Source organism: Argiope bruennichi, chromosome 7 (genome assembly GCF_947563725.1).
Source record: "Argiope bruennichi chromosome 7, qqArgBrue1.1, whole genome shotgun sequence".
Taxonomy (NCBI): domain Eukaryota; kingdom Metazoa; phylum Arthropoda; class Arachnida; order Araneae; family Araneidae; genus Argiope; species Argiope bruennichi.
Genome location: NC_079157.1, coordinates 80461181 through 80477763, shown reverse-complemented (window position 1 = coordinate 80477763; position 16583 = coordinate 80461181). Strand labels below are relative to the sequence as shown.

The following is a 16583-nucleotide window of genomic DNA, read 5'->3' as shown; positions in this document are numbered from 1 at the left end:
AAAATTTAAAGCTTAAAAATATTCTACTGGAGAAGCTATTATGAGACCAAGGTACATAAATATTTAATTGGAAAATTTAGAGAGTATTTCCCCTGGCGAATCAGCTGGTAGCCAAAGGCGGCTAGTTTATAATAAAGAAGGTGCTCTACATAGTAAAACATTTTTTCGTCAACTATCAAATTTGCCGCAAATATACTTTTAGAATGGAAATGTGCATCAGCGAGCCATTTTTTTTTAGAAATTTGAATTAATTAAAAATTAAGCAAGATTTTGAGGGTTTCTTACACTAACTTTCTAAAATATTACTGGAACTTTTTTTTACACCATTTAAAACTTTTGAAAAATATCTTTTTAATGATATCAATTTTGAATTTTGAGGATTTAAAAAAATATTTTTTGCGTAATTTTTAATATAACTGCATATTGTGTAAAAATTCCATCTATTTTCATTGTTTCATCAAATATTTTTATCATATTTTTCCCCATTGCTGAAAACAAATAAAGAAAAGTTCTTCTTAATATTTTTCTAGCTTACATGAGTTATAAGTAAAATTACAATCCGGAGAAAGACAATGCGCAGTTGCAAAATATATGAACTAGACAGCTCCGTTTTATTAACACTATGATGTTATAGGGCATGACTTTCTTAAAATGATTCATGTACTCTGTGAAAGAATAGGTATAAGGAATAGGTATAGACTTATATAAACATAAATATAATAAGTAATAAAATATATAAATGATGAAATTAAAATAAATAATTAAAAAAAAATTATGTTTTGAAACCTACTGCAAGTGGAAGTTAAGGCTCGCGCCTACCTTACCTTGCCTTTAATGTCTCCTGGTTGTTACGCAACAACATCTAATGACCTAATATGGGGTGAACACAAATTATTTGGAAAATGAATAATTCGAGAACTATTTATTGTAAGATAGTAGCACTATCACTGAAAAAAAAAAAATGCTGCTATACTTATACTGCTGTGCAAAGTATAAAGAAATAAAGCAGTCTTTCATAAATACTTTATGAAACTTATACTGCTGTACAAGTAATTTAAAAAAAAGCAGAGCCCGGATAGCTCAGTCGGTAGAGCGTTAGGCTTTTAACCTAACGGTCCAGGGTTCGAGTCCCTGTTCGGGCGATTTAAGTTATATCGCATTTGAGATAGACGTAACAACTAATTTCGCCCTCTGAAATTCTGTTTTGTACAAGTATAAAGAAATTTCTATCAAACATAATCTGTAAAGAAGTACATCGATAAAAAAATTACCGTTGGTTTGATCGAAGCAAGTATACACACAGACATATGGCGATAATTGATTTATCAATGGGATATATTCACATGTAACGAAAAGTGTCCATATCGAAAATTTTTGATATAATGTAAACTTTGTACTTTCATTATCTTATAAATCAATTGTACTCGCACATTTTGTTGTATAACAATGCATAACAAACAATTTTTGTCTAGCTAATATTGGTCCATTCAATATATCTAATCAAAAATACAAGGGAATGTTATGTCAGTGTATTTGCCTGCTGGCGTTCTATAGGAAGACCATTTGACTTGAATTTTTAAATTTGAAACAAAATGTTTTAAAGAATGGTTATGAATTCTTTGCACCAATTGTTTCAAAATTTTAATCAATTAGGAATTAAAAAAGTATTTTAATGATAAATTTTGAAAATATTGCACGAAAATCGCTTTTATATTGCTATAAAACGCAAAAAATTATCCTTTCCATGATACCAATAAAATTGTTATCCAATTTTTTTCCTAAAATAAATTCTAACACATTTTTAATGTGTCAATATTTTTATGTATATTGTCACGTAGATACTTTAGTATAGAACTTAATGACACGCACAAGAAGTAGAGCTAAAACAATTTATTAACTGAACTCTGAACACAGTGACTGATAAATCTTTTGCTTTTATACTAGCAGGGAAAGTTCCAGAATACTTTTCTGGAGACAGTAAGAAAAGTCCAGAACACTTGTCTGGTAAACTAAAGAAATGTCCAGAATCTTCTGGAACAGGAAATAAAGGGAAACATAAAATCAAGGAATGAAATATATACACAATCTGTATATTGCATTGTTGCTAGCGAGATTCGAGCCTATGATCTCTTGATTATAAGTCCAGTGCTATGACCATTCGGCCATGGAGAATCGACTTGTGACTTTTCAATGCGGCAATATTACGAATATTCCTTGTTGGAATAAGATTCAAACATTTTTAACTGTTAATGTAAATATTTAAATACGTGTTCCTTTTCTGATGTTTAAATTAAGGAATGAGGATTTTGCTTAGTTTTTCAAAATATGCTAACATTTTTCTTTCTTTTTATAATTTTTTTTGTGTGTAATCTGTGAATAAATTCCTTTAAAGTATTAAAGATATTTGGAGATATGTATGTAAAGTGAATGATGTTGGCTATTACTATTTAATTCTCTTTATCAACAAGTTTTAATCAAAGTAACGTGATCTTGGACTGAAATATGTCGCACCATTTTAATGTCAGAACCAGCTGCTCATTTTGTATGACGAATAAGAGTATGAACGTATGAAATAAGTCCTGACAGATGTGGCATGTTTACAAAATTACATGTCATGTAATTTTATGTCATAGAGATGGTTATGAACTTAATGAGAAGAATAAGTGCTTACAATAACATATATCTATCATAATTTGATGCATGCATTACAAAGAAAACCAGTTGGAGTGGTCTTGCCGAAACGTTCTCGCATACTCCTTAAAAAACTTGCCATGCCAGATAATGCCTTACAAGACACTGGCGTACAATTGTTACGAAATATTATCCTTTGGCGTGAATTTAGCATTTTTTACTGAATCTATCGCGTGATCTTTGGCGAATTTTTCTATGATTAATCCCTGGAATAATGTAAATAGTATCCGAAAATGGAATATGTGTTTTAGACAGGTTTTTTTTTTCCAACAGATTAAAGCAAAAAGTTTACACAAAACTGCATTTGTCACAAAATATTATAAGTAATTTGGTATACCATGCCTCATTATATTTAAGTCATTCCATTTTTGAGTTATCGCGTTTATATGTTTCTGAATGAACAGATCGACAGATGGTTACTTCTTTGTTGGATTTGGCTGAAACTTTCATAGATGTTTACAGTATAGATGTTAAATCTGTGCACAGAATTTCATCTATCTTAGTTCTCTTTATTTTGTAATTATTGTGAACGGATTTTGCTCAAAATGTAACAGAAATCTGTAAATGTGGTGTAAAGGTCGTATATCAAATTTCTACCGTCTAGCTCAAAGCGTTTTTGTGCTATCTTTTCACAGACAGACAGGCAGACGGGCATTTTCCGAAAATGTGTTTTTCGAACTGAGGAAGGTCTAGATTCGTCAAATCTCGAGTTTGAATTTTTTGGCGATTACAATACTATTTCTGTACTTCAAATACGAGAAAGTAAAAAGAGACAAATATCAGGAATTATAAGTATCAAATTATCAAGGAATCACGAATATGAAATTATCAGGAAATCATGAATATCATATTATGGATAAAAGATTCAATTGAATTAAATTAAGAACTGCAACTAAGCTCCTTGCTAAAGAGGGCAAATATTTATAGGAAAATCAGTTTGAATTTTGCAATCAAAACAGAAAAGCAGAGAGCAAAGATAAATTTTTTGATAACTTTCAAAACAAACTTAAAATTATTTTAATAAGATTCTTTTTATATGACAGAAAACTAAAAAATCTGAGAGAAAATATCAGCTCTTCCAGTATGAAAACATGAAATTTCTATTCGGTTTCCGATCAATGCAGAATGTAAGAAATGAAAACCGAATTTTGCAGTCATACAAAAAGTTACAAAGCGAACGTAAATAGAAGACATAATGGCAAGAACTTGGCTCAAGGATTAAAACCTATATAAACCGGGTGCGTTTTTTATGAAGGGAGTGCATTTCCTTCTTCAATCCAGTATCCAAACACCAGAATCAAGATGGCTTGTTATTAAAAGCCAATGAAAAGGTTCGCACAGTCCATTAATCGCCCGGGGGAGCTTTCATGTGCAGTTTAATCTCCAACTGGGGAACAGATTATCCCAGACCATTGTCACCAAGGATTAAATTCCCCCTTTTTCAACTACAATTGTCCTCTTCCCCCTCTTCGCCATGAGAATCGGATATCGCTGCCTTGTGGCTTACCGACTTCGTAGCAGAACATGGGTTTCTTTGGCGTTCTTTTTATATTCATCTATTCAACGGCTGAACTCGTGAATTGGGTATTTTTGAGAGAGTTTTTGGTGGTCAACTGAAATGAGTTATAACGTTAAATGACTCATTTACCTGGCATGAGAGGTACTCTTTTAATTTCATTTTAGATAAGCTTTCTGAAGTCATGCCATTGATAATCACTATGTCACTGCGACTTTGTATTAATACACAGGACGATTCAATTATATAGTAGATATCTAGATACCTCACGCGAAAACTATGAGGTGATTCACAGTGAAATTTCATACGCATAATTTCTTGAGTATCTCTTTTCAATTTTAAGAAAAACCAGTGGAAGTGATCTTCTCGAAACTTTTACTCATACTGTCCAATAATGGTAGTATCATCCACTCACCCCGTATAATATTATTCGAACAATAATCACGAAATATGGATCTTTGCCGTGAATCTAGCATTTATACTGAATCTATCTAATCTGAATCTATTATGTATCCAAATGAAACCAAAATTTGGCACAAAATTAAGTTTTAATAACAAGATAATATACCAAATTGTAATAACAAGATAATATACCAAATTGTAAGAACGAGATAATATACAAAGTTTGGTTGTAATATACATAGTAAAAGATAATATACAAAGTTAGTAAAGGATAATATACAAAGTTAGTAAAAGGTAATATACAAAGTTAAGTTGTAATAACAAGATAATATACAAAATTTGGCACAAAATTAAGTTGTAATAACAAGATAACATACCAAATTTGATTAAGTCATGCATTTACGTGTATGCAAAAGTATAGAACGTTCAATTTTTTTGACCCATTTGGTCCAAAATGTAATAAGAATCTACATTTTAAATGTTAAATTTGTGTACCAAATTTTATCTATTTACTTTTACATTGTGAAGTTATCAGGCCCACTAGTATTTGAATAGCAAGACAAACTCCATTTGAATGGATTTCGTTCAAAATTTGATAGAAATCTATGAATTTGCTCTAAAAATCATATACCAGATTTCATCGGTCTATCTCCAAAATTCATCGTTTATGAATTAACGTATTCACGTTCAGATAGACCTAATATCGAAAATGTATTTTTCAAACTCCGGAAGATCTGGAATATAGATTTCGTTAATATCTCAAATTTGAATTTTTTTTGGACAATTAAAATACTTTTTCTGTACTTCGTACTAGTTTTTAGTAATGCATTTCAGCTATCAAAATGACCTGAGTGCACCAGGAACAATTTTTGTTCTGAAATAAAAGAGTGCGATGAATATAGCTCAATGGTAAAGATAATATCATAATCATTAAATTCGCATTTTGATGAAAAACTGCATCATGCACCTTTATATGGGAATAAAAATTTCAAATACTTTTGAGTTTTATTCAGATTACTAGTATTGCAGCGGTATTTCGTTCTGTTGCCCAAAATATGAACTATTTCTCTCTTTTCAGAAATGTAAATCGTTTAATCAAGAATGTATATCCATAAAATGTTGTTATAATACAGACAGTTGTTTTTCCATACGATATGCTTACGTATACGCCCTGCTCAATTCAGATTACCCTGCATTAAAATATTATTCTATAAGAAAAGTAACATGACTTACTTAACCAATCTAATCAAATGTGGCAGGTCGCGGTGGCCTGGTGGTAAGGTCTCGGCTTGTGAGCCGTAGGGTTTCAGGTTCGTGACCCGATTTCACCGAAGAACCGTCGTGTAAGGGGGTCTGTTGTGCGCTAAATCCGTCAGACCAAACGCCCTCCCGCTGGTGCGGTGTGGAGAGGGGGGGTGTCATCCTCGTCATCTGACCGTGGTTCAAAATTACGAGGTCCGTCCCAAAATAGCCCTAGTGTTGCTTTACAACGGGACATTAATATAACTAAACTAATCAAATGTGGCTATGATACTGCTAAAAATATTATTGGGGTCGCGGTTCCTACATTGCCTCGCACCAAGAAACTGAGGTGAGTTTAATTTTTTCATTGCTTATAATTTTTCTTATATATATGTGTGTGTGTGTGTGGTTTTATAGAAAAAAAAGGAATTAACTGGATTTTTTTAAAGCTTTTTGGAGCATAAAATAAGTAATAAAAACATTTAATTATAATTTGAATTTACTTAGACACTACGATTAGTAAAGAGAAAAATTGCATATTCAAATATCCATTTTGTTCTAGTAAAAAAGTGGTATTTCATGTGTTAAGAAAAATTCTACCTCGAGAATTTGATGGTTTTTCATCTCCTTCTCTCTGTCTGAATTTGGAAAAATAATTTTTTTTGGAATTGAACGTTATCAAAAAAATTTTATGTGTTTTAAATAATTCTGTTTGAGTTATTGTGTATGAAAACTGAATTAAAAAAAAAGTAATATAAAAAAATTATTCAATTCCTACTTAGGTCAACAAAGAAAAATTTCATTTTAATTAATTTTTATTAAATAATGATCAAAGAAATTATTAAGAATAAAAAAATAGGTAACAAAAAATTATTGATTTTCGCAAGAATTGAACTCGCATTCTTCACCTTACGTGAAAAATACTGAAATCCTTGCATTTTACCGATTGAGCTACTGCCAGTAGATTTCAATTTTCATTACAAACTGCTAAAACTCTATTTAAATTATTAAAAATTAATTAAATTTAATAATTAATGAATTAATATTTGAAAAAAACTGTATTAACATCAAGTGTCATCCACTACAAGTTTAAAAAAAATGTATTTGAACTTGAGTGGATGAATAAAAAGCATATTATTAACGATTGAAAATTTGAACAAGATATATAAATAAATATATATAGGGAGAGTGAACTAATAGTAGGAAAGGAATATAAATAAAGCTAGCTGAAAGGATGAAAATTGATATTCCGGAATAAAATTATCATAGATTTTATTTCTTTTAGTTGCTCATTTTGAGTTATTGTCTTTGGGAACGATAGTTTTAAAACAAGTAATATATATATAAAAAAATTAAGTCAATTCCTACTTAGGTCAACAAAAAAAAAATTATTTTAGTTACTTTTTATTAAATAATTACAATTAATATAAATATGTATATACATATGACATAATTACAATATTAAGTGGCAAAATAGAGCTTGGCGACAAACTTAGCGATCATGTGGCGACATGGCGACGCATTTGGCGACCAAATAGAAATTACTGGACAAATTTAATTCATTAATTAATATTTGAAAAAAAAACTGCATTAACATCAAGTGTCATCCATTACAAGTTTAAAAAACGTATTCGAACTTGAGTGGATGAATAAAAAGTATTTTATTAACGATTGAAAATTTGAACAAGACATATAAATAAATATGTATAGGGAGAGTGAGAACTAATAGTAGGAATTGAATAAAATTAACTGAAAAGGTGAAACCTGATGTGCGGTATTTACCCTTCAAATTCCATAAAATTTTGGATAAAACCAACAGATAGTCTGTTTATTTGCCGTCCACATTTGTATAAAAGCGATAGCTACATAAATGGTGGAAGCTAAAGAAGTGAAATTTTTTTTTCATATGTTTTTATTTTTTAGATCTGCAAATATGTAATAAATTTTGAATAATAACTCGCACTTTGTTGAGTTTCAGCTGATCTATCTAATCGTGCTTATATAAACACAATTAAATCCAAAATATAACATGTCAGATGGTGAATTTTTTGGAATATTCGACAAAATGGTCTCCATGCAAAAATGGTCTGTCTTATCTGTAACATAATATCTGTGTCTAATTGTGGATGAAATACATCATTGATTAGATCTCTATAGTTATTTGAATTTCCGGTACTTACGTATTAACGCCACCGCAGCTACAGATTTGGCGTTTTTTAAGTGTTATGCGCGAGCAACAGGATTGTTCTTTATTGGCGCATTAGCGCAAAAAAACGCCAAATCTGTAGCTGCGGTGGCTTTCATACGTAAGTACCGAATTTCCTGGTAGAAAAATAAAAAGCAAATGTTTCGAGTAATTCAAATAAAAAAAATATCATTTAGTAATGCTTTTTTCAAAATGTTATAATTAAATAAATAATTGTGATAATAAAAACTACTTTATTTTAATTTTTTGATTTTTTTTATTACTCAATTTTTCAATTTAAAAAATTAAAAAAGAAAAAAAAACTTTAAATTTTTTAAAATTACAGTCAGTTTTTGAGTTTTTCTTCTATAAGCAAAATTTCATGGTGCCATGCAAAGAGCAAGGTCTTATAAAGTCGAAAAATAATCCCTCCAATTTGCAATTCGTCCACACCTGCATAAAAGGAGGGGGAGGGGAAACTGACCAAAATGGGGGTGGGGGACCCTCCGAAAACCCTTTCTGAATTCTCAACATTCTACTCCCTGCAGTCTATTTCAAAAGAAAAGAACCCTTTGATGTCGCCGAAAGGAAATGAGCAATAACACATATTACTGAAATTTCTTCCGTCTGATTTGTTCAAATACTTTCTACGGTCCTGCCTCCGTCATTTCGCGCCTGGCCAATCCCGCGTCCAGAATAGAATGACTTCCCACTGCGCACGCCCGTAATGTAAGGTCCGATATCGCGGTTGATTGCAAGCCGAACGCTATCTTTCTGTTTTATTGCTATATATTTGTTGAAGCTTAAAACTGTTGAAGATGCAAAAAATTTGGCGATGTTTTTAGATTTGGAAGGAAGGATCATATATCAAAAATAATTAAAACAGATGAATGTAATAAGAGCGGAATAAGATGAATTTATTATGGCGGCGAGAATGGGGAATAAAAAAACTGCGCCAAATAATAATTAAAAAAATTAAATGTTATTTCAATACGTTTACTATTGTCTGGATGTGGACTTCTTTCTATGATATGAAGAGATCTTTTATGAATCTCCTCGTTTTATACCGATTAAATCCATGGAAGGAGAAAAATATGCACTTTTATAATGATATATGTTTATCTGCAAAATGATAATTCACAAACTATAAACCAGAAGGATAAATATTTTCAAATTTCGGACCGTCAAATTCTGTCAATTTTCGGACTAAGCACTCCCAAGAAAAAATCGTCTCTATAAATATGAAACTTGATTTTGAAGAAGAAATTAGTGCATTTTTTATGCTTTTTATATTTTTAATACTTTCAAGAATATAGTCTAATGTTTAGCTTTTTTTCAAGCTTCTTTATCTTTCTTTGTCTAATCCATGGCAAAAGCAGTGCGGCTAACTAAGTAGATAAGCAAAAAAGATGAATGAGAAAGCGTGTGAAAGGATTTTGATTTCATATAGTTTTAGAAGAAATCAACAATTCTCAGCTTTTTAATTTCATGGGGAAAAAATCAATCGCCCACGTTAAAGTTAGTTAAAGTTACAGTGAGGATGACTTTACAGCGATTAGTAAATCATTTTAAAGTTTGAAATTATTACATATATGTAAAATAAGCTTTGAAGAAACCCTAATGGAATTCTTTAATAATTTTTGTTCTTAATAATTAAAAAAATAACCCTTTTTTATCCTTTGACGAGGCCATGGCGAGCATAGTGCATTGTACGTAAGAGGAAGGCAGAAAACTAGGAAGAGAGAGAACGTGAAAATATTCTGCGTATTTGTATATAGTTTTAGAATTTGATCACACACGGTTTTGGTTCTGTGGGGGAAAAATATCCCCAGCACATCTTAACAATTAAAGTTACAACGAATCCGGAGTTCGGAAACAGAATAATTCAAAACTGCAATAAGCTAGGAGAAAAAAATTTGGCATACGGCTTAGATACCAATATTATAGATGCATTCAAATTTGGTCCAATTCAGGTTAGATATATTAATATCTGTTTTTGTGTATTTGAATATGACTAGTTCAAGAATGTACGAAATCAACTGAATAACTTATTATGTGATACTTATAACAAATTTTTGGATCAGTGCCAGATTTTGGACAACATAGATCAAAGCAATGGGCTGCAGCCATTCGAAAATGAATCTTTGATTCTTTTCACTCTCCGAAGAAATTAAATACAAAAATGCTTCATATTGTGAAGTATGAGAGTAAGTGAAGTGAAAAATAAAGTTGTTTCTGGAATAGTTTTTGTCATACAAATTTTCTCTCTCATTGAGAGATCTGAACTGTCTGAAAAGTGAACTGTCACATAAGAACTCTAGAAAATATCCGCCTAATAATAAAATATTTACAAATATGAATTACAGTTCCCATTTTAGAGCCAACATTTGATTTTTAAATCACACACACACACACAAAGAAGAAGAAAATGAAAATCAACTATTTCAATCGACTTTTGCCGCAAGTCACTTACCAATCTCCTAGATCTGAACGACCTTCAAAAAGACGAATGCTTCAAAGGGTACCTATAAAAGCCTGCTCCTTAACAATGCATAAGCAAACCTCTAAAGAAGGAATTTTCTAAAGAATCAAAGCCTGCCAATAAAGTTTCCGGCAGCTCTTTGACATGCGACTTTTTTCTTCTGACAATCGCGCCATCTGCCACAGTCAACTGGCCACTGAATTATCAGCACAGCACAATGAATCAGAAAGGGTTGTTGGTCAACCTCAGAAAAGGGGTAAAGGTAAAATTCACCCCACGTTTGAAAAGGACCAAATTAGTCCATCTATTTGTCCACACCTTGACCAGATTAGGATCTTGAGGTTGCAGAAGGGGTCTGGTAAGGAGGTCTCTTCAGTGATTGCCGCGGAATTTAACCCTTCCCTGTCAACTCGGCCGATTGTGGGTTTAGATACTTTTGTATGGGCTGTGTTCACAGCCACTCCCCTCCTATTGGCACTTTTAACATGGATTGCTGTGAGAAGAAAAGTATTTTGGCAACTGTCCGTACTTCTACGAATGCTTTTTGAGGTTTTGTTTTAGTCCTGCGAGCTTTCTGAGATCCTTGCACCATGGAATGTATCATTTAAAGTATTCTGAAGGCAAAAGGGAGTTAAAAAATAAAGTGGATGCATATGAGTAGATGGAAGGAAAAAATTTGTGAGCAAAACATTTATCTTTATTTTTATTGATAATTTATTGGTTAAGTAGTATCTCTATATTCAGTTTTAGAAACAATTTTAAAATTTACGAATTAAATTAAGTTCTATTAAGTGTTCGTTGCTTTGTTTAAAAACTCGTAAAGTAAAAAATCGCAATGAAAATGATTCTCTGTTGAAGAACAGAACATTCCACCTGTTCAGTCAGTGCATGACAATTCCATTAATGACGAAGCAAGAGTTGAAACTTTCATAGGTTTTATTTTCACACATATATGGACACGGACATTTCTAAGCTACCACACAAACACATCACAACCCAAAAGACGGGAGAGAGAGTATGTACATGTCGCCACGTCGGCGTCTCGAATACATCTGGTTAGGGGAACAGAATTTCCCCTTTTCTCCACCGGAGGGAATCAAAACTCTAACACCACCCAAGAATCAATTGTATTAGTGACAATCAGATTAAATCAATCAGATTCCTTAAATAAATTAAATTTTAAACTACCAGTCTTGTTTAATTTTTACAGAAAATTTTGTTAATTAAAAAAATCAACAACTATTCAAAATTCTCGTTGTGAGACTGATATTGTTTATTTATATAAAGCATAAGGAATTGAATTTCAAAAATCTCACTAATGTTTATTGACCCATTTTCAGAAATCATATATTATTTTAAGCAGAAATAATTCGATGGATATTGTTTTACTTTTTGGTTTCTTTTGGAATAAAAAGGCTAGTGCGAAAATGAAAATACTTTTCTGCTCACGATCAAGACATGAGAGTAAATGGAACTGCGTAGACAGACTGGAGGCTATGGAGTTTTATAAAAATGAACATGCAGTTGTGCATCTTGGAATAAGCAAATGGAATCGTAATTTTTATATAAAATTTTAGCGCATTTGATTTATCATATACTTTTAAAGAATGCTTACCTTTTAGTAAATTTCTTGAATTTACCAGGAATTCTGGGATAAAAAAAAAGACAAAATAAACAAAAAGAGAAACTATTGCAACGGCCTAAAGATTTAATTTCGAGATTTTGATAATTCTTCACGTTTTTAACCTCGCTCGGACCTTCCTCCTCCTCATCCCCCCCTCCCAAAAGAACCTTTAGAATGTTACATTTATTTATGCATTTGTACACTGCTTTAATACGATAACAAAAACATAACTAGCTAGAAAAATGGAATTTGCTTTGTTGCGTTTACACTAAAATTGTTTATTTGTGCCAAATTTTTGGATGACATCCTTCAACGAGAAAATCCGTTTGTTCATTGGTTACATCCAACCAAAAACAAATTAATTAAAAAGCAGAAAATCTTCTACCTTTACGTAAAGAACCAAAATAACATTATGTAATGGATCACAAAATTAAAAAATGAAACGAATTAAATTAGATTTTGGATTTTACATCCTAATCATAGATTTAAATCAAATTTTGAACTCAATCGCACGAATGGAAGAAGCATTGTTCCACAGTGTTTATTATACATTTTTAGCTATGCAATGAAGCTGAATATAAAAAGGTCCCACATAATGAAAATATGCTCGGAAGGTCGAGGAACGAGTTTTAGTGCTTTTTTTATAGATCTGTAGACATAATACTAATATTTTTATTCAATTTCATAAACCAGTTTTTTATATTCCTTTCCTTTTTTAATTATTTCTATTCCTTTACTTCTTTCTCGGAACAAATAAGAAATATTGAACTATTATACATTGGTGTTTTTGCTATCGGCAATGAAAAGAACAACATCAACAAAAAACTAAATGGATGAAATTTCAAAAAAATTAAAATTAAATCTACGATAGCAAAATTAAGTTATCATGCGAGAACATTATTATTTTTAAGTCATTATTTGTCTTAATTAAAATCATTAACCAGTTTAAACCGGTTTGAAACAATCGCGAGACTTCTCTATCTGTCTCTATCCCCCCCTCTCTCTATATATATAATGATAATTTTATTAAACTTTCATTTTCCATTTTTCTAGCTAGCAAACAAAGTTTGGGAGCTCGACTGATTTTGAGATGAAATAACAGCTACGATATCATAGTTCTACGTCAATCTTTTAAAAACACATCTGCTGTCAAAGAACCATACATAATAATAAAGCAATACTGGTAAAAGCAGGTGAACCTTTTAAAAACGCATCTGCTTTCGCAGAAGCCTACATAATAATAATGCAATATTGGTAAAAGCAGGTAAAAAAATATATGCGATTAAAAGATGATGATGAAAATTGTCATTTATGCTTTATTCATTGCCTAAGCAATTTCGAGCTTCAAAACCGCCTAACAAAAAAAAAAAAAAAAAATGTTCTCACATGATAATAATAATAGCAAAACAACAAAAATGCGAAACAACGTAGCATAAAAATGATTCAACATTAATTCACCTTTCATTATATAATTTTTAAAAACTTATTCTTAATCACGGCAAAGATAACTACATAAACATACAATTTTTTAAAAAATTAATATCATCTCTACTTGCTTATGAATAAACTTAGCTACTAAAATAATGAAAAGTGTTATAAAATATGCTTAAAAACATTTTTTTAATTGAAAAATTACATAGAGAGGAAACTGGTCTCTCTAAAATTCCAGTTTCTTAAAATTCAAGAAAACATAAGATGGTTTTTGTGCATTTTTTTTTTGTGCAATAACATATTTTAAATTTATAAAGATAATAAAGCTAAAATTTTGATTAATTTTTAATTAATTAAAAATGTTATTAAATTTTTGGAAACAATATTCATAGTCAGCACCTACTATTGAAGAAGTAACTTATTAACTTTCAAATGTAGGAATGCCCTCCCTGCACAGAGTTTTGCATAATTTTTAATTATGCATGTCTTGTCCTTCTAATCGAAATTTAAAGATAATATGCCTCCTATAAACAATATTATATTAAATCAGCAGGAGTGGTCTTTCTGAAACTTTATCGCATACTTATTAATAAATGTACTTGTGTATTAACCACTAGGCATTGGCAAACAACAGTTACTAAAGAATCTGTTCGAGTGCGATCTTTGATAATTAATTCTGGTATGCATTTAATACAGAAATATCAAAAAATAGAATGCATTTTGGGTTTTTGTTTTTCAACGGATTAAAACCAAAATTTGACATTAACTATAATCACAAGATCGCATAGCAAATGTCAATTAAGTCATATACCAAATGGCATTTAAGTCATTGTACTTTTCAGTTATTGTATTTACATGTCCGTGAAAGTAGAGACAGACAGACGGTCAGCCCCTTGAAAGATTTTTGTAACAAATTTGATCCATGTTACACTTTAAATGTTAATTTGTGTACAAAATTTTTATCTGTCTGGCTCTCTTTGTTTTGTTTTCACGTTGATTTATATTCAAACAGTCGGAAAGAATAAATTTCACCTGAATGAATTTTTTACAAAATTTGATAGTATCTACAAATTTGGAGTAGAGACTATATATCAATTTCACCCATCTTTCTAAGTGCGTTTTCAAATTATCGTGTTTACAGCCAGACAGACATAATTCTAAAAATGTGGTTTTCAAACTCAGGGAACCGTGGGGATTCGTTAAAATCTCGAGTTTGAATTTTTTGACAATTATTATATTTTATCTTTGCATACTTCATATACGAAGAAGTAATAAATACCATAGACGATAAATGATATCTTTAATTTGTAATCTGTTTGAATAGCGTTAGACAGAGAGAATTGCGTTATCTTTCAAATTTTCTCAAAGACCGATAAGAAACAGCTCTTCCCCTTTTCTTAAGCAATTTCACACCCCGAAAAATCTCAAGGTTAAAGCAGTTCTGTAAACACTGAAGCACGTTCCTGGAAATGCGAGGGTTTTAATCCCAAAGTTAAATACGGTCTTATCATTAAATCCTCTTAAATATTTCCTCCTCCCTGGTCGACCCAAGACATCCAAGATCTTCTTTTGAATAGGATTGACACATCGGCACATTTGAAGTCAAGTCTCGCATTCACTATACAGAACAAAAAGTGACAGAAAATGAAAGGTACCGGCAAAAATCTACCGTAACGCTACTGTCAATCTTCTGTAGAAAGTTAGGTACAAAAGCTAAAGGGTTTATCTGACCTTCCAATAGAGACAATGGAGGTGTGGCTTAGTAATAGATAACCACACTAGAAAGAAGCATTTACTAGAAACGGAAACCCGGAACGTGAGCAATAACTATATTTAAGAAATAAAATAGATTATATCGCTGAAATTTACATTTGAATAGAGAAACCTTTTACAATGTTACATTTGTGGATATAATCTTTATACAAAGCGAATACAACGCAGGTGTTATATCACTGAAATAACAAAAGTGACAGTTAATAGAGAGAGAGATAAGTAAAGTAGCATTACCTTTGCGTATTCGAAGTATACATAAGTAGAGTACTGTAGTTATTGGAATATTCTATCTCGGAATTTTTACAAATCTCCAAGATTTAGACCACCTTGAATTCGCGTATTCGAACTATGCTTTTCTGATTAGAAACAAGTGGACGAATGGGCGAACCACACAAATAAAACTTAGCATTTAGTCTTAACACAAAAATCGCAGAATTATATCGAATTTCAGAAATCCGTGAAGTAAAAATCTATTTATTTTCCCATCCATATGTTTTTGAACACTAAAACTCAAAAATTCTATAGACTTGATAAATAAAAATTAGAGTTTGGTTTTAGCACCAAAACTGTAGATGCATATCAGAATTCATACCAAATTCTTCCACTGTTTATAGATTTATATATTTGAGTATCTGTAAAAGCAATAACACAAAAATGCAACAAGCTATAATAATGAATTTCATTATATGATCACTTCATAAACTTGTAGATCAGTGAGCATATCTTTGATAAGCAAAAGAAGAAATTCTTTTTTTTTTCTTCTCCTTTCAATTTCTAAATAAAATGACATCAAGATTGTACAACTGAATTAAATTTTAAATACTATCAGTAAAAAAACATTGGCTTGAAAAAATAGAAATAGAAAAAATCTTCGATTCTCTTTACAATATTATGAAATTAGATATAACATACGTAATGGAATTTCTGTAGTATGTATTCTCTTTATATAAATAAATCAATTAAAATTTAATAAATAATATCTAAATGTACGAGAATCTGTTATATAAAAAATGACACGAGTTTGATCGCAAGGAAAATTTTAATTTTTTGCAATTTCGTTTATCTTGATACAAAACAGACAAGTACGATTATTAGTTTTCATTTCCATTAGGTTTAAAATTATATTATATTATATATATGCAACATTATTTGTTGTGAAGCAGGATGCAGTTTTGAAGACAGTGAAGAGACTTTTTATCTTTTTAAATTTTTATTAATCCATCGGGAAAGCATAATT

The 16583-nt window shown here is 30.7% G+C and overlaps 1 non-coding gene across 1 annotated transcript; it reads left to right on the top strand.

The window, feature by feature from the left end:
* The first annotated feature begins 1069 nt into the window (after positions 1 to 1069).
* On the top strand, positions 1070 to 1142 carry Trnak-uuu (transfer RNA lysine (anticodon UUU)). The gene has a single exon. It is a non-coding gene; the product is annotated as a tRNA-Lys (tRNA).
* The last annotated feature ends 15441 nt before the right edge of the window (positions 1143 to 16583 follow it).